This window comes from Arachis hypogaea, chromosome 10 (genome assembly GCF_003086295.3).
Source record: "Arachis hypogaea cultivar Tifrunner chromosome 10, arahy.Tifrunner.gnm2.J5K5, whole genome shotgun sequence".
Lineage (NCBI taxonomy): Eukaryota > Viridiplantae > Streptophyta > Magnoliopsida > Fabales > Fabaceae > Arachis > Arachis hypogaea.
The window spans coordinates 30,895,260-30,919,144 of NC_092045.1; the positions used below are offsets into that span (position 1 = coordinate 30,895,260).

A 23,885-nucleotide genomic window follows, 5' to 3' on the forward strand; every position below is an offset into this window, starting at 1 on the left:
GGTGATTCATGAAGAAAGATCTATTTGGTGGCCTGGGATTTCACATAGCAAACATTAGGATGAAATTCGAAGTAACAGTTGTTATTAACAGTAAATTGATATACACTAATGAAATTATGAGAAATTTCAAGTGAATGTAGTAATTGTCTTAAAAGAAATTTATGATTGTTATCTAAAGAAATCAAATATGAGTGTCCAATATGTGCAATTTGGTTCTACCTCTACTCTTCGAGCAATAAAGCCTCTGCTAGTTCCTCTATTATTGAATTGGTAACTGACTTGTGTAAATTTGGATTGTACAAGGCCAATATCTGGTTTCTTAAACCTGGTTAGCATGCTTTCATGAGAGATAAGCATAGTTTTAGCATCTCTGAGGCTAAGATTATCTGATTTTGCATCATAGAAATGTATATAGCATACGCTTCATTCAAACCATCAGTAATAGCCTCAAAATGCTCATCAAGAGTCAAAGGATTACCCACTGCTGCTAAAGAACCCATCACCTTTCTAATTTTCTTGAGATATTCTGAGGTTGTAGATCCTCCTTTCTTGATGCCTTTTAATTCAGTATTGAGCTGTTTCACCTTTATGTTCGAAAACTTGCCAAAGTGTTATTGAATCTTTTCCCAAATTTGATAAGCAAATTTACTGCCAATTACCTTTGTTTTTGAAGGAATTAACAATCGATTGCGCCAGCCAAGTTGCAAGGAAATTATCATACAATTTTCATTGCTTGTATTTTTTGAGGTAGTGTTGGAAGCTTTATCTGCTTTTGTATCATACATTGATGATACTAGCTCTTTCTTGAGATGATCTTCAAGATCATTTGCTCCAACTGTAAAGAAAGCAAGCTCTTGCCACGTGAGAAAATTGACTTCATCCAACTTATCCTACTATCGACAGAAATTTTTATTTCCATGACTGAGTAAAGAAGAATTGTTGCTATCCATCATTTGAGTTGAATCAGATGTGATCTCTGATGATTCAGTTCTGGATCGGAGCCTTACTTCGATACCATGTCAGGTACTAAAGATCAAGGGAGTGAAAAAGAAGAGAATTGAGATTACTTTGTTTTGCAATAATAATAATGTAAATTTTATGAACTAGAGAAATATATAATACTATTACAAACTGAATATATTGATTACATTTAACAATTGCTAAGAGCCAATTGTTCTATATATAGAAAGGAAGTTAACTAACTAATTAATAGAAAACAAACCAAGAGAGCCCATTGATAAATCAGATTGGTCTTGAAGTATTCTTAATTTTCTTGAATACTAAGTTATTTTAGTAATCTTGCTCTTATACTCAACAATTAAGATGGAGTAAAAATTCTACCCTTTTCTATTTATTGTCAGCTTTATAACATATGTAATGAAGTTGATAAAAATCAAACTCGTATCCTTTTTTGTAATTTAAAAATAAATTATATTATGATTTTGTAGCTTTTAATTTTAATATGGACTTAATTTTGTATTTTTTTATTAGTATATTTATGAACTATAAAATGAGTAAATATTATGTTTGATTGAAAAAATTGATTGGATCAGATTAGATAGGATCATATATAGAATTTTAGAGTGTGAATAGGATTAGGATTGAGAGATTCTCAACCCATAAGTAGAATAAAGTTGAATTTTAGAAAGAATTTAAATTCCCAGGTAGGGCTGAGATGAGGTCTAAATCCTACCTACACTATCCTACCATTACCAGCCACTCTTCATTTGAAATGAATCAATGAGACGCAGACGATAAGCCGTAGACTCAACTGCTTATTGATCTAACTATTTAATTCTCTTACTTTTTGTTTAGAACTTCGACCAGTAAATTGGCATGCTATGGTTTCATATCCTTTCGAAAGGGAAAAATATATGTTATAAAATGAAGCTAATTGATTGCAAAGTGCAAACTTAATGCATAACAAACTCTTATATCAACACTATATACTATAAGAAAAATATAATAAAAAGAAGGCTACCACGTCAAACCAATTGCTAAATCTAATAGAGCTTCTACTTGGCGTATTGTTTGTTGCTTCTCTTGTTGCTTTAATCTATTTGCAACAGATTGTGGATTGAATCCTGCTGCATTTTCCACTTTACTTCGATCGGCTCGAACCTTTTGTAGCAATGCATCCACCTCTTTTACAAAGTCCACCCTCAATAGAGCACCATCATCTTCAATGGTTGGTCGCAAGGGCCCTTCAAGCTTGATACCATGCAAGATTATTGAAATTAATAACTTGATATGTATTTATTCAGATAGAGGTGGGACTCGAACTAAAAATTTTTTGTAGTTTACACAATAGATAGGCTGCGTATATTAGGTGCAGCCTTTCCCCATATCCTACGTTAACATGGGATGCTTCTGCATCAAACTGCTCTTTAGACAATAGATAGTATCTACACTATTTTTGTCTTTAACCAAATTTATGTATTCAAGTATAAACAGATAAACTTGAATAAAGTTTAAGCACTTACTATTGATGCGTAATTTCAGTAATTACTGTGGACTTATCGTAATTTTATACATTCCTGAGACTCAACCTTGAAACCACTAAAAAAGGCATGAGCTTTCCAAAGTAGACTAGTATTTGGTCATATAAAACATGAACTTAGTTTAGATTTTGTGTGGTATATTGGTATTAATACTTTATTTAGTAGAACCGTAGAATTTAGAAAAACAAAAATTCTGTTTTATAGGGGTGCAACAAATTCATTCTGGAAATAGAACGCATACAATTTTATCCCTGAATAAAATATCATTGGTCCTGAAGAACGATCAACTTGTTCTAACAATATTAAATTCAAGGACAAAATTGCAAGTAGTTTCTATTTGAGAAACAAATCCGTTACAAATCAAACTTTTTCAGAGGAAAAATTGTAGTTTTTCTATCTTCATTATCAAGAGAGAGAGAAGAGAAAAAAGGAAAAGGAGAGGGGATGTAGAGATAGGGAAGAACTCGAACTTAGGGAAGCTACTATACAAGCATATCATTTAAAAGTCTATAAGTGTGGCTTACCTTATCGAACTTAGGGAAGAGAACTGAATGGATCCTCCCGTGGAAAAATATCAATCATGATCTTTTTACATTTCTTCAGCTATTCACTGAAGTCAAAGCCATCATACATAATCAAAAGCTCGTTGAGTAGTCTCATTGCAGGGGTAGCCTCTTGTCTCAAGATCTCAGTCTACAATCAAGAACAGAAAATAAATAAATAAAAAACAACAAAAACAAAAATTTTGGGGACGGGGGTATGTAAAGAAATGCAATATGAGCCAAAAATCATATGGTTTATGCATTAAAATCATGTCGGTTGATCAAGGGAAGACATGAATTACTGGATTGATTGATAACCTTAGGTGACGTGTATCCCACCAACCTCGGAGATAAACCCACAACTGATTACCGACCTAAGAACTCAGAGAAGCTAAACAAAGCAGAAACTCTCAACTAAATCATGGACAGGTCAACATTATCTCTCAACCATCACCCACAACCACGGAACTCATTCCCTCAAATCCGATCACGACTCTACACAGGTCAAAGATATCAATAATGGCACTCACCTAACATTTTGAAAATAAATAAACTGACAAACTACTCGTCTATAAAAACAAACCTAATAAACCACGAAGAGTCAGGTCACATAACTCATTTCAGTTTATCACTCTTTACTCTTATATAACTCATATACTTACTTGAGCGTCGGAGAGCTTTTTGCAGGTGCTTCCGCCGCTATGTTTCAAGAGGACCGAGGTTAATCTGTGACGACCCTAGACGATGTCTAGCTCAGCCGGAGGTCCGAACTATCACCCGAAAGTCACATACCTCGGTGCACTCAGGACGGAACATTTGGCGCCCACCATGGGGCCCGAAAAGTTCCACTAACCCCACTTTCTTTCCACGTTGCATTTTGTGTTCTTCTCTTACGTAGGGTTTATCAACCTTCCGACATGGCTGACAATGGAGTTCATCAACTTAGTCAGGTCGAACTTGTGGCCCGGATGGCCGAGCTGCAAGCGAAAGTCAAGAGGTTAGCAGAGCTATCAACCCAGAACAACAAACGAGAGGAGGGCAACTCCAAAGGCTCAACCCAAGGTAGCACCGATCTAATAGGTGTCAACCCCCCCAAGGAGAAACTGACCTTGGACAACCCATTCTCTGAAGAAATCACGAATTTTCAAATGTCAGAGCATTTCACACTTTCTTCCTCTCTTGAGCCATATAAGGGGATTGGTGACCCCCGGGCTCACATTAAAAAATTTCAGTCTATGATGTTTTTTAACGGACCTAATAACGATCCTGTGCTTTGTAGAGCTTTCCCTACTTACCTTGACGGAGCTGCTTTGCTTTGGTTTTCAAAATTACCTGCAGGATCAATCACTTCCTTCGAGGAACTAGCAAGGTCTTTCATCGACTACTTTACAGCAGCGCAAATCTACATACACGGATCGGACTACCTTAGCACCATCCGCCAGGGTCCACAAGAAAGCTTGAAGGATTATATGACCAGGTTTACAGACGCCACCATGGAAATACCTGATCTAAATTCTGCCGTCCACCTACATGCCCTCAAGGCCGGTCTCCGACCCAGAAAGTTCAGAGAAATAATCGCGGTTACAAAGCCGAAGACACTAGAAAAGTTCCGGAAAAGGGCAACTGGACAAATGGAGATTGAAGAACTCTGTGAGGCCGACAAAACCGAAAGAAGACCAAGAAGGGAAGACGACAGAACACCAAGGTCGGTGAGCACTAAAGACCTCGGCAAATCATTCAAGCTCACCCCGAAATTTGACAACTACACCAGATTCAATACGAAGAGGGAAAAGATAATCAAAGAAATACTCAACGCCAAAATTATAAAACCACTAGCAAGAGCTAGGAGCTACCAAGATCAGCGATTCGGCGACAAAAGCAAACACTGTGCCTTCCACCAGAAGTATGGTCACGCAACTGACGAGTGCGTGATAGCCAAAGATCTCCTAGAAAGATTAGCTCGGCAGGGCCTCCTAGATAAGTACATAGAAGGAAGGAAGTATAAGAAGAGCGATAAGAACAAAGAAGAACGCCAGCAAACCTCAAGCAAGGACTCTAATAAATGGTCAAACAACAACCCACCTAAAGGGGTTATAAACTGCATATCTGGGGGATTTGTGGGGGGAGGTGAAACAACCTCGGCACGGAATCGAAGCTACCGTGAAATGCTAGCAATCGAAGGAACAACGCCACCAAATAACAAAAATATGCGTGACCTAGAGATCACTTTCAACCAAACTAACATATGCTCGGCCGCCCCTCACTCAGATGATCCGGTGGTAATCTCTATCCAAACAGGCGACCTTTTGGTAAGAAAATTCCTTTTGGACCCAGGTAGTAGTGCAGATGTCCTCTTTTACTCTACTTTTTCAAAAATGAATTTATCTAAAAAACTAATGCAACCATCATCCAGAGAATTAGTAGGATTCTCTAGAGAAAGAGTACCGATCAAAGGTTATATATGGCTAAGGACAACGATGGGAGATGACCCGTTATCAAGAACCATAGACATACAATACCTAATAGTTGACTGCCCCAGTCCTTACAATATTATTCTCGGAAGACCTGCTCTGAACACGTTCAGAGCAGTCATATCCACTTTTCATCTATGTGTTAAATTTCAGGCACAAGGCGGCAAGATAGCAACAATACGTTCTGACCGCCAACAAGCTCGAAAATGCTATAATGCAAGCCTAAAGAGGTCAGACACAACCCATAAACAACATAAAGTCCAATCAATACATGACACGGAAGTTTTGTCCCTAGCCGAACTTGATCCTCGAGGGGACACCCAAGAAAGACCTCAACCAGCAGATGAGCTCCAGAAGATTCAACTGACCCGCACACCGGAACAGGTAACATACATCGGTCAAGCACTACAGGGACAAGAGAGGTCGGAGCTGATAAGAATACTACAAGCTAATGCTGATCTATTCGCCTGGACCCCAGCAGACATGCCCGGCATAAGCCCAGACATAATCTGCCACAAACTGGCCATTGACAGAACAAGCCGACCTATAGCTCAGAAAAAAGGAACCTCGAGACAGAAAAATCAAGGGTAGCCTTAGAAGAAATAGATAAGCTCCTTAAAGCCAACTTCATCAAAGAAATCTGCTTCACCACATGGCTCTTAAATGTGATAATAGTAAGAAAAAACTCAGGTAAATGCGCATGTGCGTCGACTTTACAAATTTAAACAAAGCATGCCCTAAAGATGCTTACCCTTTGCGGTGCATCGATAAACTCGTAGACAATGCATCAGGTTTCAAAAGTTTAAGCTTCATGGATGCATACTCTGGCTACAACCAGATCCTCATGCATCCAGAAGACCAAAGCAAGATAGCATTTATAACTGAACATGGTAATTTCTGTTATAGAGTCATGCCATTTGGTCTAAAGAATGCAGGTGTAACTTACCAATGACTGATGGACAAAGTATTCCGGTACCAAATAGGTCGGAACATAGAAATTTATGTTGACGATATGGTCGCCAAGACCACCCAAGAGCGGTCACACTGCGACGACGTCAAGGAAATATTCGAACAGATCCAATCATATAATATGAGACTCAACCCGGAAAAGTGCGCCTTTGGAGTTCAAGGAGGCAAATTCCTTGGATTTATGCTAACCTCACGAGGAATTGAAGCGAACCCTGAAAAATGCGAAGCAATACTCAACATGGCAAGCCCTAAAATGATGAAAGAGGTACAACAATTAGCAGGAAGGGTAGCCGCACTATCTCGGTTCTTGCCAGGAGTATCGAGCCGATCATACCTGTTTTTCTAGACAATCTTAAAGAATAAAAAATTTTCAATGGACAAAAGAATGCGAGAAGGCGTTTCCCGAGCTTAAAACTGTCTTATCATCACCACCCGTGCTGCAAAGACCCAAAGTCGGTAAACCCCTATATTTATATTTGTCTATTTCCAATTACTCTATAAGCTTGGCTCTTGCCATTGAGACAGGGAAGACACAACAGCCAGTATACTTTGTCAGCAGAGTCATGCAACCAACGGAGCAAAGGTATCTGAGGATAGAGCAGCTAGCCTTAACACTCGTGGTCACAACAAGAAGACTAAGGTACTATTTTCAAAGCCACACAATAATAGTAAGGACAAACCACCCATTAAGGCAAATACTGACAAAACCAGAACTGGCCGGACGTTTAACCAAATGGTCAGTTGAGCTCTTGGAATTCGACATTTAGTTTCAACCAAGATCGGCCCTCAAAGCACAGATCCCCGCCGACTTCATCACGGAACTGACTCCCGACAAGCACAACAAAACATGGGAGTTACACGTGGGCGGAGCATTAAGTCGGGAAGGAAGTGGGGCCGGGATAATCCTGAAAGAAGGAGACAAAGTGGTAGCCGAACAAGCCATCTAGTTCCATTTTTCGGCAAGCAACAACCAGGCCGAGTACGAGGCCCTCATAGCAGGACTCAAACTCGCCCTAAGCCACCAAGTACAAAATCTGACAGCCGATTGCAACTCTCTTTTGGTAGTCCAACAGATCCGAGGAGAGTTCCAGGTAAAAGATCCTTTGCTAGAGCAATATTGGCTCATCGCAAAGGATCTCATTTCAAAATTTAGCTCGTTTACTATACTACATGTGCATAGAGAAAAGAATGTTAGAGCAGACATATTATCCAAACTCGTCGCCACTAGGGCAGATACACAAACATCAGCACTATCACAACTTACACTCACAAAACCCAACATTGAACTATTACACATAGAAAACATTAATCGCCTCCATGAATGGAGAACACCTTTTCTTGAGTACATAAATACATGCACCATACCCAGGGACGAGCTCAACCCACAACACTTTAGGTGTAAGGCGAGCTTCTACACAAGGATAGCGAGAGAGCTGTACAGGTGCGGTTTCTCACAACCATTGCCAAAATGCTTAAGCAAAGATGAAGCAAAAGAAGTGATGGACGAAGTTCACGAGGGCGTATGTGGAAACCACATAGGAGGACGAGCTCTCGCCGCAAAGATAGCCCGAACAGGATACTATTGGCTGACCATGAAGAGGGATTGCATAGCAAAAGTCAAGACATGTGACAAATGCCAAAAGCACGAAGCCATCTCTACAAAGCCGGCCAAGGTATTACACAGCATGGAGGTAAGGTGGCCTTTCCACAGATGGAGGCTCGATATCCTCGACCCATTTTCAATAGCACCAGGACAGGTAAAATTTCTTTTAGTATCAATAGACTACTTCTCAAAATGGATAGAACCACAAACCTTAGCAAGAATAACAGCCGAAAAGGTACGATCTTTTATATGGAAAAACATAATATGTCGATTTGGAATACCAAGGGAAATAATATCAGACAGTGGTAGAAAATTTACAAATAATAAGCTCGGCTCATTTCTAAAAAATTTTAATATACAACATCATTTTAGCTCGGTTGAACACCCACAAACCAATGGGTAGGCCGAAGCTGCTAACTGAGTTGTATTGCAGGCAATAAAGAGAAAGCTCGATAATGCGAAGGGAGAATGGCCGAGCTAATCTCGGAAATATTGTGGAGCTACAACACCACAGTACAAAACACCACGGGCAAGACACCCTTCAGGTTAGTCTATGGTTCAGAAGCATTAATCCCTGTAGAAATCGGGGTCCCCACGTTAAGTGCCGAGCTATACGATGAACAACATAATATAAGAGCCAAAAATGTCGAGCTTGACCTGGCCGAGGAAGACAGGAAAATTGCCGCCATCAAACAAAGAGCCCAGAAACAACTGGCAGAAAGAAAGCACAATAATAAAGTTGTGTCGAGGATATTCATGGAGGGCGATCTAGTCCTCAGACAAACAGAAGAAGCCAGACAACCTCATTCACATGGCAAGCTAGCCGCAAATTGGAAAGACCCGTTCCGTATATCAAAAGTACTCGGAATGGGGGCTTACCGACTTCAGACATTACAAGGCAACACAATGTCAGGGAACTGAAATGTTTCCTCCCTAAAATTGTACAGATCATGACTTGTACAATCGGCGAATGAAGGTACTCTTTTTTCCCCTTAGAGTTATTTTACCAAAAAGGTTTTGCCTAAGGAAGGTTTTAACAAGGCCGAACGCACAATACATTCAAAGAAATGCGAATGACTATTTTTAAACAATTCTAATTCTAAACAACAAATCCGGAAACAATAAAGCATATGCTAACAAAATCATAGTAAACGATATTTTCAAACTTGTCCAAAACAAGGCCGAAACTAAAAACATCATTCAAGTTTCAAAACAAAAAACAAGAATAAGTACAATCAAACAGACCAAAACATCGGTCTACAAAGCTAAGCTCGGCCAAACAGAAAATAAGTTACAAATATACAAATCAAGAAGGAGCATTCTCATCATGCTCCTCGGCAGTACCATCCACGATCATTTTCCCACCAACCACGATCTTAATCACGTCCAAACAGTCACAGTCAAAGTCAGGAGCCAAGAAGGAGATCTGGCTAACAGCACGATCAAAGCCAGAGGAAAACATCTCCATTCCTACCTCCTCCAATTCATGAACCCGAGCAGTTAACTTCCCTTTGGAAACATCACTCTCTTTGATGTTAGCTTGCAACAACCGAACCTGATCCCTTAAGCGAACAACCTCATCCTCAGAATCCTTTGCCCTGGCTACAGCACTAATCACGGCATCATCTTTCTCCTTCAAAGACCTCTCTAACTCAGCAACTCTCTCCTTATAAGATTTCTCAAGTTGAGAAGCCTTATCTACAACCTCCTGTTGTTCAGCACCTATGAGCTCGGTAGTACGGCCAACACATAGTAAACGAGAGGCAACTTTCTACAAAAACCACAAAACGTAAGGATCAAAAATACCAAAAAAAATAAGAGCCCATAGGGAAAACCGACCTGAACAAACTTTCTAAGGGCGTCCATGCAAACCCGTCGAGTCATGAGCATGTCCCCCGGGTACTGGGACGCCCTATCTGAAAGCTCGGCGAAATTGAATTGATCACTCCATAAAGACTGATAACTAGACCCAGGAACGAAGCCATGAAGTTTCTTCTAACGGTCAAAAGCAACCCCACCATCCCCATGGGCCTCCTGCTCGCCCTCCGAGATGATCTCCAATGGCCTATCATTATCATCCCTCCTCCTCTTATACGAAGACGTCGGCTGGGCAGCAAAATAAGCAACTTGACCACCATCATCCTTCTGCACCCCCTCACTACCAGTACCTTTCTCTTTCTTCTTCTTCAAGAAGGACTGAAACTTCATCGGATCAAAAAGAGGAACTCGGCCACTTGAAAGCACCAAACGTTAGAAAACATAACAACATCAATAAACCTAATAATAGACAAACAACGATACCTATATATGCTTTCAAGCCCTCATTATCACCAGAGTCATACAAATACAGAAGTTCAGAAAATCGATAAACACTCTGACGTTAGGATTTTTGCTAGTAAAGAATTTTATAAAAATAGTCGCGTTGTAGATATAGATTCTAAACCAACTGAAATCCCTTCGTGCAAACGTTTTGGTTGTCACAAGTAACAAACCCCTTTAAAATTGATAACCGAGTTTTTAAACCTCGGGTCGTCTTCTCAAGGAATTACAGGGAGGTATGTTCTTATTATTGGTTATGGAGATTGTAAATTGGGGTTTGAGAATGAAGAATTAATATGGCAAATAATTTAAATGGAAATTAAAATAAATAAATACTGTAAAGCAAACCCTTTGGCAAGGTATGAGAAATTGGAAGTCCAGACTTAGTTATTCTTATCAATAATAATGAAAGTTGAATCTTAATTCCACTTAGTTAACCTTTGCTAAAGCAAAGGAAAGTCAAGGGACTAATTAGTTTGACCTTCGAATCCTATTTATTTCCTAAGAAAAGGTTGAGATTATTGAAGTTCAGTTCAATTAGCAAAGATAATAGTTATCAATTATGTTGAGCTAAGATAACTCCAGAGTTACTGATTTCTTAACTAAGACCAAAAGGAAAAAGGAATTAAATCTACTGGAATAAAAATGTCTTCAGATTGGGAATAATCAATAACATAAATAAAAGAAAGCAATATTAACTGAAATACCTCAAATAACATTAATTCGGAAGAGTAATCTGTAACATATAAGAATTCATATTAAATTGAAAAGCAAGTAATGAAAAAGGAATATTGAACCTGATAAAAAGATAATCCTCAAAGGAAATAAAATCCTAAATCTAAATCCTAATCCTAAAGAGAGAGGAGAGAACCTCTCTCCAACTAAACCTAAATCATGGAAAGTGACTAAAATTCGGAGACTCCCTGAATGGATGCATTCCCCCACTTCATAACCTCTGGTCTATGCCTTCTGAACTTGGATTTGGGCCAAAAAGGGCTTCAGAACTCGCTATGAGTGTTTTCTGCAATTTCTGGTGTGTGGCCTCCGTCACACGTCTACGTGGGTCACGCGGTCGCGTCAATTGGAGTTTTCCTTGTCGCGCGGTCGCGTCAGTCATGCGGCCGCGTCGCTGCTTCTTCGCGCTTGGCGTGCGGCCGTGTCGTCCATGCGGTCGCGTCGCTGCCAGTTTCTTCAGAAACTCCGTTTTGTGCTTTCCTTCCATTTCGGTATGTTTTCTTTCCATCCTTTGAGTCATTCCTGCCTTAGAAGATCTGAAACTACTCAACACACTAATCATAGCATCGAATGATAATAAAGGGTAATTAAAATAATTAATTTTAAAGCATAGGAAACATGTTTTTCACATACATCCCATAATAAGGAAGGAAAAGTAAAACCATACAATTAATATGGATAAGTGGGTGAAGGATTGAATAAATCACTCACACTTAAACAATAGCATGTCCTCATGCTAAACTCAAGGAGACCAAATAAATGAGTAGGAAAAGGCAAGACTCATGCAATGCAACTTATGAATGTGAAGGCAACTACATGCCAAAATGATTCTACCTACTTGGTAAAAAAGTAAATAAATCTTTCAAGAATAAATATGAACTGGATTTCACTAATTCAAATCACAAAATACAATATAAATAACTTGCAAAAAGAAGATAGCTCATAAAAGCAGGGAACATAGAATTAAGCAATGAACCCTTACTAGTAGTGTATATCATTCTAATTCTCAAGTGTCTAGGGTCAATTCTCTCAATTCTCTACTAATCTTGTTTTCTATAGCTTGCTCTTCATCTAACAATCAACAAAAATTTAATGCACCAATACACAAATCAAGAGGTCTTTTAAGGGTTGTAATGGGGTTAGGGTCAAGGTAGGATTGTATTTGGCCAAGTGGACTAAAATCTGAATCCTTAATTAACATAAACTTTCCACCTAAATTAAAACAATCCATTTAATTAAAATACAAAATCTAACTTCCCATTAACTGTATTTACTACATATTTATGCATTCCAAGTTTTGAGTACAGCTCATATGCATTGATACCAACACTTACTTTGGGGCATTTTGTCTCCTTTTATTAATTGCTCTTTTCTTTTTCTTTTTCACTTTTTTTTCTTTTTATTTTTCTCAATGCATATGATTAAAGTATTGAATGCAATAATATGTGCTCAACCATTATTTTGCACAATTTCACTAAAATATACAACACCCAATTATTCAAACCAAATATTTTCAATCCCAACTTCCCCACACTTAAATCATGAGCACTTTTTACTAGTCTAAGCTAACCAAGGATTCAAATTAAGGACATTATTGTTTTCCGCTTAGAGTTAGTAATGAGCTAAAGTCAAGAACAAGGGGTAAAATAAGCTCAACATAGGTTTGCAAAGGATAATAAAAGGTAAGGCCATATGGGTATGTAAGCTCAGTGAAACAAGGCCTCAATCATATCAGTGCATGCATACATCATAATGGAAATATAGAATTAAGTAAGATAAAGATCACAATTTTAGAGAGAGAAACACACACAAAAAATAAAATATTGGTTGATAAAATGCAACCAATCAAATAGGCTCAAAATCTCACTGGTTTTGTGTGTTCGAGCTCTAAACTATGTTCCAAAATAATATTTCTTCAAACAAGTGTTTCAAAAATTTTTATTCAAATTAGTGAAATACTATAAAAATTTCTTGAGAAAGAAAATATTACTTTAACCAAGTGGTAAAATATGCACACACAAAAAAAAACATGCAATCAAATATGCAAATGCAACAACTAACAAGGAAAATAAACCATTGGTGTTGAGACAGAAGAGTAACTAACCCATGGAGATGGGTATCGACCTCCCCACACTTAAAGATTGCACCGTCCTCGGTGCATGCTAAGATGTGCAGGTGGACGGGTTGTTCCAACTGATGCTTCTCTCCAAAGATTGTGCAGATGAACTTGTCTTGTCACCCCATGTAAACGTCTTCCGGTTCCCCTCCGGGTGGCCATCCTGAAAGAAAAAAAGGGAAGAAAAGTAACCTAGAAATAAAGATAAGAAAATAAATGAAGTATGGATGGGTAAATGCCAAATGATAAGGGTCTCATTTACATGGAAGCTTCAACATATACGTGAGAAAATAATAGAAGCTATGGCATGCCAGTGGTACAAAATGTAAAACAATGGGGAAGAGAGTGGGTAATGAAAGACAATGTAAGTTCATGTCAATGCAAAAGGAATACAGGTATCATAAAAGATTGACATTGACAGAAAAATAGCATCTCCCAACATTGTGAAACAAGTCACTAAAAATTATACCAGAAAAGATGCAACAGTTAAATAAGAAAATCAACACCAAAGGAAAAATAATAAATTTAGAAAAGAAAAGAAAAATATGCACTAAATTAAAATGCAATGAATGAAATATGCAAATAAATAAAATGAAAGATAAGAAGAATGAGAAGGGAAAGAAGTGAGTAAGAAAGGAGGGAGGGAAAAATTCGGATTGGGGAAGAAAAGATAAGATATTTGGCAAACTAGGATAAGCTGTGCGGCGCAAGCGACGCGGACGCGTGGGGCACGCGGTCGCGTGACTTGCGTTTGAAGTTAATCAACGCGGTCGCGTCGGTCACGCGGTCGCGTGACACGTTTTATGCTACTGGCGCGAGGGCAGCCTTGCGCTCGCACAACTCTCTGATCGAATTATTTTATTTGCCAAATTTGGGGTGACGCGATTGCGTGGGGCATGCGATCGCGTGAGTGGGCTTTAGAAGGGAATGACGCAGACGCGTGAGCCATGCGTCCGCATGGGTAGAATTGTGCGTTCAGCACCAATCCAGCACCACTCTCGCACAATAATTCGTTGTGCACCCTCTTTACGTCAAAAATCAGGGCACGCAGCCGCGTGGGTCACGCGGTCACGTGGGTCACGCGGTCGCGTGGGAGGCCATTATTCCCATGTGACGCGGACGCATCGGCGACGCGGTCGCGTCGGTCGATTTGTGCCACTGGCACGCCTCCAGCCACACTCTCGCGTGACTCTCTGTTCAATTCTTTTCTACCCAACGCACTAGTGACGCGGACGCGTCAGCGGCGCTGCCGCGTTGCGTGCGTGTTTTTCCTTTTTTTTTGCAGGTATGCAATTATGCAGTATGCAATGCGAATGGATAATATTCAGGTTCAATTAAAAAGGAAATAAAAATAAATAACACGAAATAAAACTGAAAAAGAAACGACCATACCAGGGTGGGTTGTCTCCCACCTAGCACTTTTGGTTAAAGTCCTTAAGTTGGACATTGGATGAGCTTTCTGTTATGGCGGCTTATGTTTAAATTCTTCCAAAAATCTCCACCAATGCTAGGAATGCCAATAGCCTCCGGGGTCCCAAACTAGGCATGTAAAGCTTCTGAGCAGCTTCAAACAGATTCTGAGGCTCCCGGGGTGACGAATGTCAGCATAGAATCCATGATCCCAAGCCTTGCTTTTAAATCCGCCTCCGTCTTGATCTACATGTTTCCATTCGGGTGGTTTAAAAAGTAGATTCTCACCACGGTGACCAAACGTTCTCCGTGATCCATTCAATTGAGCATGATACCAATCCTTGCACTTCGAGTTGAAGCGTGGAATCTTATTGAACCTTGTGCACCAGCTCTGAATACGAGCCATTTTCCTCTTACTCTTAAAGTCGCAAAGAGCTCTAAGCTGGCCATCTGTTTCAAGTAAATCATATTCAAGTGAAAAAGTAAAGATAAGAGCTAAGGATTTTACCCACTTGAAGTCTGTGTTGGGTGGTAATGGCCTTGGGATAGGTGTTTCTAGCGGCTCTGCAAGCTCTACTCCCTTGTGGTCTTCAGTGAATTCCTCCACCTCTTTGCAAATTTCTTCAACTTCATCCATGTCTTGATCAAAGTCATTGATATCTTCCTCGTCACTTGAGTCATAAACAGGAGGTTGAGAAAAGTTGACCTCTGCATCATCTTCATATTCACTTGGGGAAGATTCTTCCATCTCAAAGAATTCACTTGCGGATGCAAGTTCGTTACTAAGAGCACTCGACTCGTGATCATCGTCATCAAGGAAACTTGCTTCTTGGGTTATTCCGTCCAGTTTTTCATAAGATATCTGCATTGGAGGCTGTGCACTATCCTCCTTAGCATCAATTATAACGTTCTTGACGGGATTCTCCATAACTCTAAATTCAGGTGGCGGTTCGGCATCTCCTAAATCTTCAACCAACTCTTCTTCTTCTACAATGACAGCTTCCTCTATTTGTTTCAGTATGAAGTTATGCTCTATGCTGTCCACTGGAGTTTCTTGTGTCTTCTTCGTGCTACGTTCTTCATTAGATTCTCCACATGAAGCCATGGGAGTCTGTTGAGTGTCTGAATGCCTGGAAGATAATTGATTTATTGCTTGCTCCAGTTGATGAAGGTTTTACTGATTCTTCGAGGCGAACCTGTGATTCTGGGCTTGATGGATACAGACATGGTGTATAGGGGAGTGGTGGTTCTTGGGAGTAATTGGATTGGCGTTGGGGTGGATAAGGATCATGTGGTAGTGAATGGTGAAAAGAAGCTTGTGAGTGTGGTGGTTCAAAGTTATGCCGAGAGGATGGTCTCTGAGCACAGGGTGGGGCTTGTTGGTAGCTACAAGGCGGTCCACCAAATCTATCAGTTGGGCATGCATTGTAAAATGGTCTTTGTCTATGATATCTAGGAGGATGTTGTTGCCTAAAGGGGTGATCAACTCCTCTTGGCTCCGTCCATCTTTGATTGCTTAGACCTTGATGCATAGTCCTGTTATAGCTTCCATTCCTTGCAACAAAATTAGAACCAAACTCAAAGCGAGAGGGGTGAGAATTCATAATAGCTATCAGAAACAAGAGGGAAGAGAGAAAACAAATAAACAAGTAAAAGAAAAAAAAATATATATATATAATATATATATTTGAAAAATATTTACAATAACCAATAATAAGGCACACGTTTGCAAATCCCTGGCAACGGCGCCATTTTGACATTAGGATTTTTGCTAGTAAAGAATTTTATAAAAATAGTCGCATTGTAGATATAGATTCTAAACCAACAGAAATCCCTTCGTGTAAACGTTTTGGTTGTCACAAGTAACAAACCCCTTTAAAATTGATAACCAAGTATTTAAACCTCGGGTCGTCTTCTCAAAGAATTACAGGGAGGTATGTTCTTATTATTGGTTATAGAGATTGTAAATTGGGGTTTGAGAATGAAGAATTAATATGGCAAATAATTTAAATGGCAATTAAAATAAATAAATACTGTAAAGTAAACCCTTTGGCAAGGTATGAGAAATTAGAAGTCCAGACTTAGTTATTCTTATCAAAAATAATGAAAGTTGAATCTTAATTCCACTTAGTTAACCTTTGCTAAAGCAAAGGAAAGTCAAGGGACTAATTAGTTTGACCTTCGAATCCTATTTATTTCCTAAGAAAAGGTTGGGATTATTGAAGTTTAGTTTAATTAGCAAAGATAATAGTTATCAATTATGTTGAGCTAAGATAACTCCAGAGTTACTGATTTCTTAACCAAGACTAAAAGGAAAAAGGAATTAAAATTCGGAGACTCCCTGAATGGATGCATTCCCCCACCTCATAACCTCTGGTCTATGCCTTCTGGACTTGGATTTGGGCCAAAAAGGACGTCAGAACTCGCTATGAGCGTTTTCTGCAATTTCTGGTGCGTGGCCTCCGTCACGCATCCGCGTGGGTCACGCGGTCGCATCAATTGGAGTTTTTCTTGTCGCGCGGTCGCGTCAGTCATGCGGCCGCATCGCTGCTTCTTCGCGCTTGGCATGCGGCCGCGTCGTCCATGCGGTCGCGTCGCTGCCAGTTTCTTCAGAAACTCCATTTTGTGCTTTCCTTCCATTTTTGTATGTTTCCTTTCCATCCTTTGAGTCATTCCTGCCATAGAAGATCTGAAACTACTCAACACACTAATCATGGCATCGAATGATAATAAAGGGTAATTAAAATAATTAATTTTAAAGCATAGGAAACATGTTTTTCACATACATCACATAATAAGGAAGGAAAAGTAAAACCATGCAATTAATATGAATAAGTGGGTGAAGGATTGAATAAATCACTCAAACTAAGCACAAAATATTTCACAAAATATGGGTTTATCACACTCTCTGACAGCGAAGCTCTCAACCAAGAAATCTAAAAGGAAATCTTCCTCCTCATTCCGCTCAGAGGCCTCAAGAATCTGACTCGGCTCATAACACCAGTAGAGAGGAAACCTCTCAATAAGCTCATTATCCAAATAGAACAAGTACTCAGTCTCAGTAGTCCTAACTTTAACAAACATGGATTTAAAATTCTTGAACGAAGATTTGTACAGGAGAAACTAGGAACTACCCGGGAAACTACTAAGGCAAACCCACAAACCCTTTCGAACGCCTTTTGACTGAAACAGAGAGAAAAACAGGGGCAACGAACAAGGAAAAGAGAGGAAATCCATCAAGCACTAAAAGGCACGAAGAAATACCCAGGAATTTGGGTGAAGTTGTGAAGGTGCGCAATTGAGCTGCGTAAGAACGTCACACTCAAAAGAAGTAAAGGGAAATCTCACACCAAGTTCAATGATACAGGGGGTATACATGTAGAAATACCCCCAATCGCCCCTCCTCTCACAATCCTTATCAGTATCAGAACAGGGAAGGAGTTCAACAACAGCAACAGAACCGCCCCTAACAACATTTAGACTACCCAAATTAGATATGGACTCAGCAGTGGTAAATGAGGAAGAACGAGTCCTAACGTTGTCATGGACCCAATGATACGGATCATCTTCCCTCTCCTCAACTGCTTTCAACTTTTTTTCCCCTTCTTTCTCGCCATAGAAGTAATAGTAAAAAAGCAACAAAAAGAAACACTAACCTTGTGAAGACATGAGGAAGGTTAAACCGTAAAAAACGTAGTAGCAAAATGTAAAATCCCGAAGCAAGGTACAACTATTATTGCAAGCCCACTAAATTAGTGGGAACCTTAGTCAATAACTACCACTAACATGGGAAATCAAAAAACATAAAGGCACATTAAATAAGGCACGCCCCGTAAGAGTAACCAAAGAGTCTCCCCAATTTCTTTTTCAAATTCCTTCAACGGGCCACAGAGGCCCAACAACAACAAAAAGCTATAAGGCCACAAAAAGAAGGGAGTCAACAACAAATCAACTAAAGTTTGCCTACCGTTCTTCCGTATAACACTAGCCAAACTTGGGGGCTATGACGTGTACCCCACCAACCTCAGAGATAAACCCACAACTGATTACCGACCTAAGAACTCGGAGAAGCTAAACAAAGCAGAAACTCCCAACTAAATCATGGATAGGTCAACATTATCTCTCAACCATCACCCACAACCACGAAACTCACTCCCTCAAATCCGATCACGACTCTACACAGGTCAAAGATATCAATAACGACACTCACTTAACATTTTGAAAACAAACAAACAAACTGACACACTACTTGTCTATAAAAAAAAACCTAATAAACCACGAAGAGTCAGGTCACATAACTCATTTCAGTTTATCACTCTTTACTCTTATATAACTCATATACTTACTTGAGCGTCAGAGTGCTTTTTGCAGGTGCTCCCGCCGCTGTGTTTCAAAAGGACCGAGGTTAATCCACGACGACCCCAGATGACGTCTAGCTCAGCTGGAGGTCCGAACTATCACCCGAAAGTCATATACCTCGGTGCACTCAGGACGGAACATTAGGTATACTATGGAAAACACGGACTCTCTATTTAATGGTGGTGTTGTTAGGATTAGATACAAATTTCCCAATGGACTTCAAGTTTACAAGTGTAAGAAATTCAGGGCAGTTTGGAGATTACTCAAAATCAGAATATTGGAAGGTCGAATGGGACCTTAGGTTCTAAGTTCTAACTAACTTGTAAAGGGAGTGACGAATGAAAGACTGCTAGTTTGGTAGTAGAATATATGGGTTCGTTGTGCTTTTCTGTTATGGGGGAAATGTACTTAGGGACAGTAGGGTGTGGAGGCAAGGTAGGAGATTGGTAGGAATTGGCTAGGCCCTAGGAGAGTGAGGCTGCTACAGTGCCTCATTTCTCCCTTTGCTAATTTTGATGTGTTTTTCTTCCCAAGCAGTAGAGCTGAAACCCAACTTTAGTACTTCACAGTGAGTAAATAATACACTATACCTATTCTCTGCCATTTCTTGTGTGATTTCTTACAGATGCGCATCGCATCAAATTAGCAAGAGCAGCTAAAGTGGGGTTCTAACTTCTAACACACACAAGGTATGAACATTTAGAGTATGAAGTTACAAGGCAAGATAAACTATGATACTGTCATAAAATTCAGCAATTGTAATTCAAACCTAAGAACTAGCCCATAAGAGGAGGGTTATCAAAAGTACTTATTAAGACTCTATCTAAACCATGTCATTAACTAACATTGGACTGTAAACACATTCAAATATTGCATACTTAAAAGAGGGACACTTTCATCTGGTAAGAGGGTGGTACCAAATAACATTTATTTGTGTATGTATTTGCTATGCAGGAGAAGCAGCAATTCACAGTCAAAATGGCTATAAAGACCTCATATTGCATTAAAAAATCAAGGAACAATCTATCGCAACCAAAGTAGAACTATCCATCAAGTTATGTAGAAAATCGGGAGCCTCCACAACCTTCCGAGTGAGCAAGTCTCTCCTTCTCTTCTTTGTGTGTGTGGTGAGAAAAGAAGGATGAGGGCACAGAAAGTTAACAGAGTTCTAGAACTCCTAAAGAAGTTATGTAGTAAGCAGAACAAAAAAGAAGAGCAGGTACTTTAACCCTTCTGTATAACAAATCCAGACTTCTTATAGCATCATTTTCCTCCTGTAAAGTGGTGATCAAGTAATATATGAAATTAGATAGCAGGATCCATGGATTAAACAGAAGAAAACATAGCACTAATGCTAATATTCATTTTGGATAATCCATCACAAATTAGGAGAAGTAATTGAAAGTTGAAAGTTTTACATGAGAACACATCAAAGGAATCGAAGAGTCTGAGTTCTTGGGTAAGCAAAATCAAAAATATGAATAGAATCAAGTTCACGAGAAAATGAAACTTCCAAATGTTTTTTAACAAAGAACAACTTACATCACGCCGGGCAAGATCACGCTGGTTCCATATGACCATTAAAACAAGTTCATGGAGTTCTCCTTTCTCAGCAGCTTCCTCAATTTTCTACCAATAATAAAGACAAAAGTGATCAATCATTCACACAAGTATCATTGAATCCTAGTTAAAAAGACTTAACACCAACTAAAACATGTCAAAAACTGTACACGCATGCATGAAAAGGCCTGACTGGTATGAAAATTTCCTTACGATTCTCTTATATGCACAAAATACACATGTTATAAAGAAAGAGACAACTTTAATAACCATAAATTGTACATAATTGCAAGGGATGAAACTTTTATGCAAAAAAGATGTTAAAAAGGCTATTAGAATGAGATACATGTCAGACATAATGGACCCACTTTCCCTTCTATTTCTTCTTTTTCTTAATTACAATTTTCCTTTAAATTTAAACTTATGCATTGAAAACAAAAACTGCATTTCCATGATGATAAAAGATATCGTTTCACCAAGAAATTACCTCTTCAATTTCTTCTGCAGCTAGTATAAAGCTTGAAACTAACTTTCGTGCTTTTATAACATATTGTTCAGGGTATCCCTTCAGTCGCATGCCAATTTCCCTATATTCATCCATCTTTCTTTCTTCTTCCTCATCTTCTTCTTTGCGTAACTGATGCAATTCCTTTGTCTCTTCACGTTGTCGAGCTTGCCATTCCTATCTTTGTGATGATTAGTGAAATCTATGCAAATAAAACCTTCAAACAATTCAGCATACATGAATGGCCAAGGGACAAACTGATGCCATAATATTTTCACAGTTCAAACTAATTGGCCAAGAAGAAAAATGTCCATTCATGCACTATATATATTTTGATATAATGTTTATCCAACAAAAAATGCAGTTAAAAATCATAATCATTTGATAATATGTATGCCTTAAACATATTCAGCAAGGATGTTAAGAGCAGTACATAATTGACCAACAAAACAAGAACTCAAGTTTGAGTGGAGCTATAGCATTTTTTCTTTGAAGATAAAACGAATTTAGTTACCTTTCCCCCATTCTAGAAGCTTTTTGGGCAATAAAAAAATCTAGCTCTCTGCTAAGTTGCTAACAAGAGTACATCCTTTACCAAATACATCTATAAGATTCAAACACTTTTGGCAAAATACAGCATTTCCCTTATTAGAATTTGCGTCATATTAGCCCCATGGTTAGAGCGGTTGACACCAAAATTGCTATATTAAAATAGCAGACGAAAGGATGGCCATTTTTTTGGAGAAATATATGTAATATCACACTGTTTATACAACATATACAAATGTTCAAAATTTTAAAAATACATACAATTGAACCATTCATTATCAATAACCGAATGTCATAATCCCTACCAATCTAAAAAATCAATAAATAAACATACAATTAACTACAACATCCAATGCATAACAACATTAAATATTAATTAAACTTGAGTCTCTAACATTAAGAAACATTTTAATGATGATAATGACATTGCTTTAAAAAAAAGAAAAAAAATATGCCAAGGGAGCAGCAGCCACAATGAGATTAAAAAACGACAGAGAGTAGAAAAGTGCATTAACAATACATACATCATCATAGTACTCCTTTGGCATCCCTTCTAGAAGCATATCTTCCTTTTCATTTTCCTTTTTGATACACCTTACTCTTAAAGCTGCACCCAAAACCCCAACCAAAAACCAAAAACAAAAATCAAACTTTGAAATTATGGGGTAACTAAACATGCCAAAAAGAATAAAAATTTGTGTATCTGCAGCTGAATTGCATTTACATAATGCAAAAGAGGGAAATAATAGAGGAAGATTTGTAATAAAAACGGATGAACAATAATGGGTGATTGGGTGGTATAAGGAGAGAAAAGAGCAAGTTAGAGTGAGAAGCTTCATCTTCTTTTTTTTCCTTTGTCAGCAAAGCTTCACAGGCTACGACCATGTTTTTGGGCTTGATTTTCATTACAGGTTATCCCCCCCCAAAAACCCAAAAAACCCTAAATACTTAGCAATTATTTGTTAGAATATCAATAATTTCGGAAATGCTAATTCAACAACAAAAAGGTATTTTACAACCAACAACTAGAATTGAATTGTCCAAATTATCCTTTCATTGGAAAAAAGAACAAAATTTAAAAAAAAAACAAGATTTTCCCCATGTCGACTTCTTCTCTTATTTCATTTTCCCTCTCTCCAACTCTCTCTGTTCTTCTCACATTGAAGCCACAATGCTACTGTCATCGGCACCCACACTCACTATTGTCATTGTCACAAATAACAAAAATTTTTTTATTTGTGAATGGTAATAATATATAAATGTCTTTCAATGTTACACCTAATGATAAAATGCTTTAAAAACTGATCATATCTTGCTGGGCTGCTAATAAAGGGTTTTTTTTCCCTTTGATAGAAGAAGGAACTTATTATTGTGCAACAGTACATAGAGGCCCCATTTGATAATTATCTTTGGATAGGAATATAGATAATATGACACCCAAACCTATTTAGAGGAGACAAACAGAAACAGGAAAAATGTCTGTCCTAGAAAAGGGAGCAAAACACTTGTTTCTTTCCTCATTGTCTCATTGTTTCTATATTTTATACCCAAGACACTTGCCAAACACGGCTAGAGATATGATAAGTATAATAACAAGAAGAAAGAAAAGAAAACGTGTATTTTCTACAAGATTGATCCAAGTAACAAGGCAAGTCAATTTCTCCTCATATCTATTAAAGAAACACCTCTAAGAAGACCATTTGTTAAACACCACATCGAATCTAAGAATGAAATCGTATCTCAGATGTAAAATGTCATCTAAACAGATCAAGATCCTCATAAAAAATCATCTTTCCTTTTTGAAGACAACACAAAATAACAAAAAGTGAAATTTCCCACAACCTCTAAATTTCGTAAGAACAAACCAATGCAATTCCTTGTGACAAATCCAACTCTCTCTAAACATGTCAAAAGAGTTTGTTACATGTAACAACCTAATATTCAAATCCTTATGCTCGAGACATAAGTCAATGATATTACGGTGGTATGACTCTCAGGTGGATCTTTAATATATAAATATAAGTATAATTGAAAGGAGTATTAATTGAGAAGGCTGAAAAGAGTAAAAATAAAATGTGGAGAGATTCTAAGGTGGATCTATAGGCAAGTTCAAAAGAGTTTAGCACATAATGTAAGCCCTTCAAATAAAGGTGGAGAGATTCTAAGCAAAATATAAAGTAGAGGGAATAAAGATCTTCGCCGTCTCTCAGACGAACCACAGCTCACTTCTGAGTACCTGGACCTGT

The 23,885-nt window shown here is 38.5% G+C and overlaps 1 pseudogene; it reads right to left on the reverse strand.

The window, feature by feature from the left end:
• Nucleotides 1-1,912: 1,912 nt before the first annotated feature.
• On the reverse strand, nucleotides 1,913-22,827 carry LOC112717476 (protein PALE CRESS, chloroplastic-like; annotated as a pseudogene).
• Nucleotides 22,828-23,885: the final 1,058 nt, after the last annotated feature.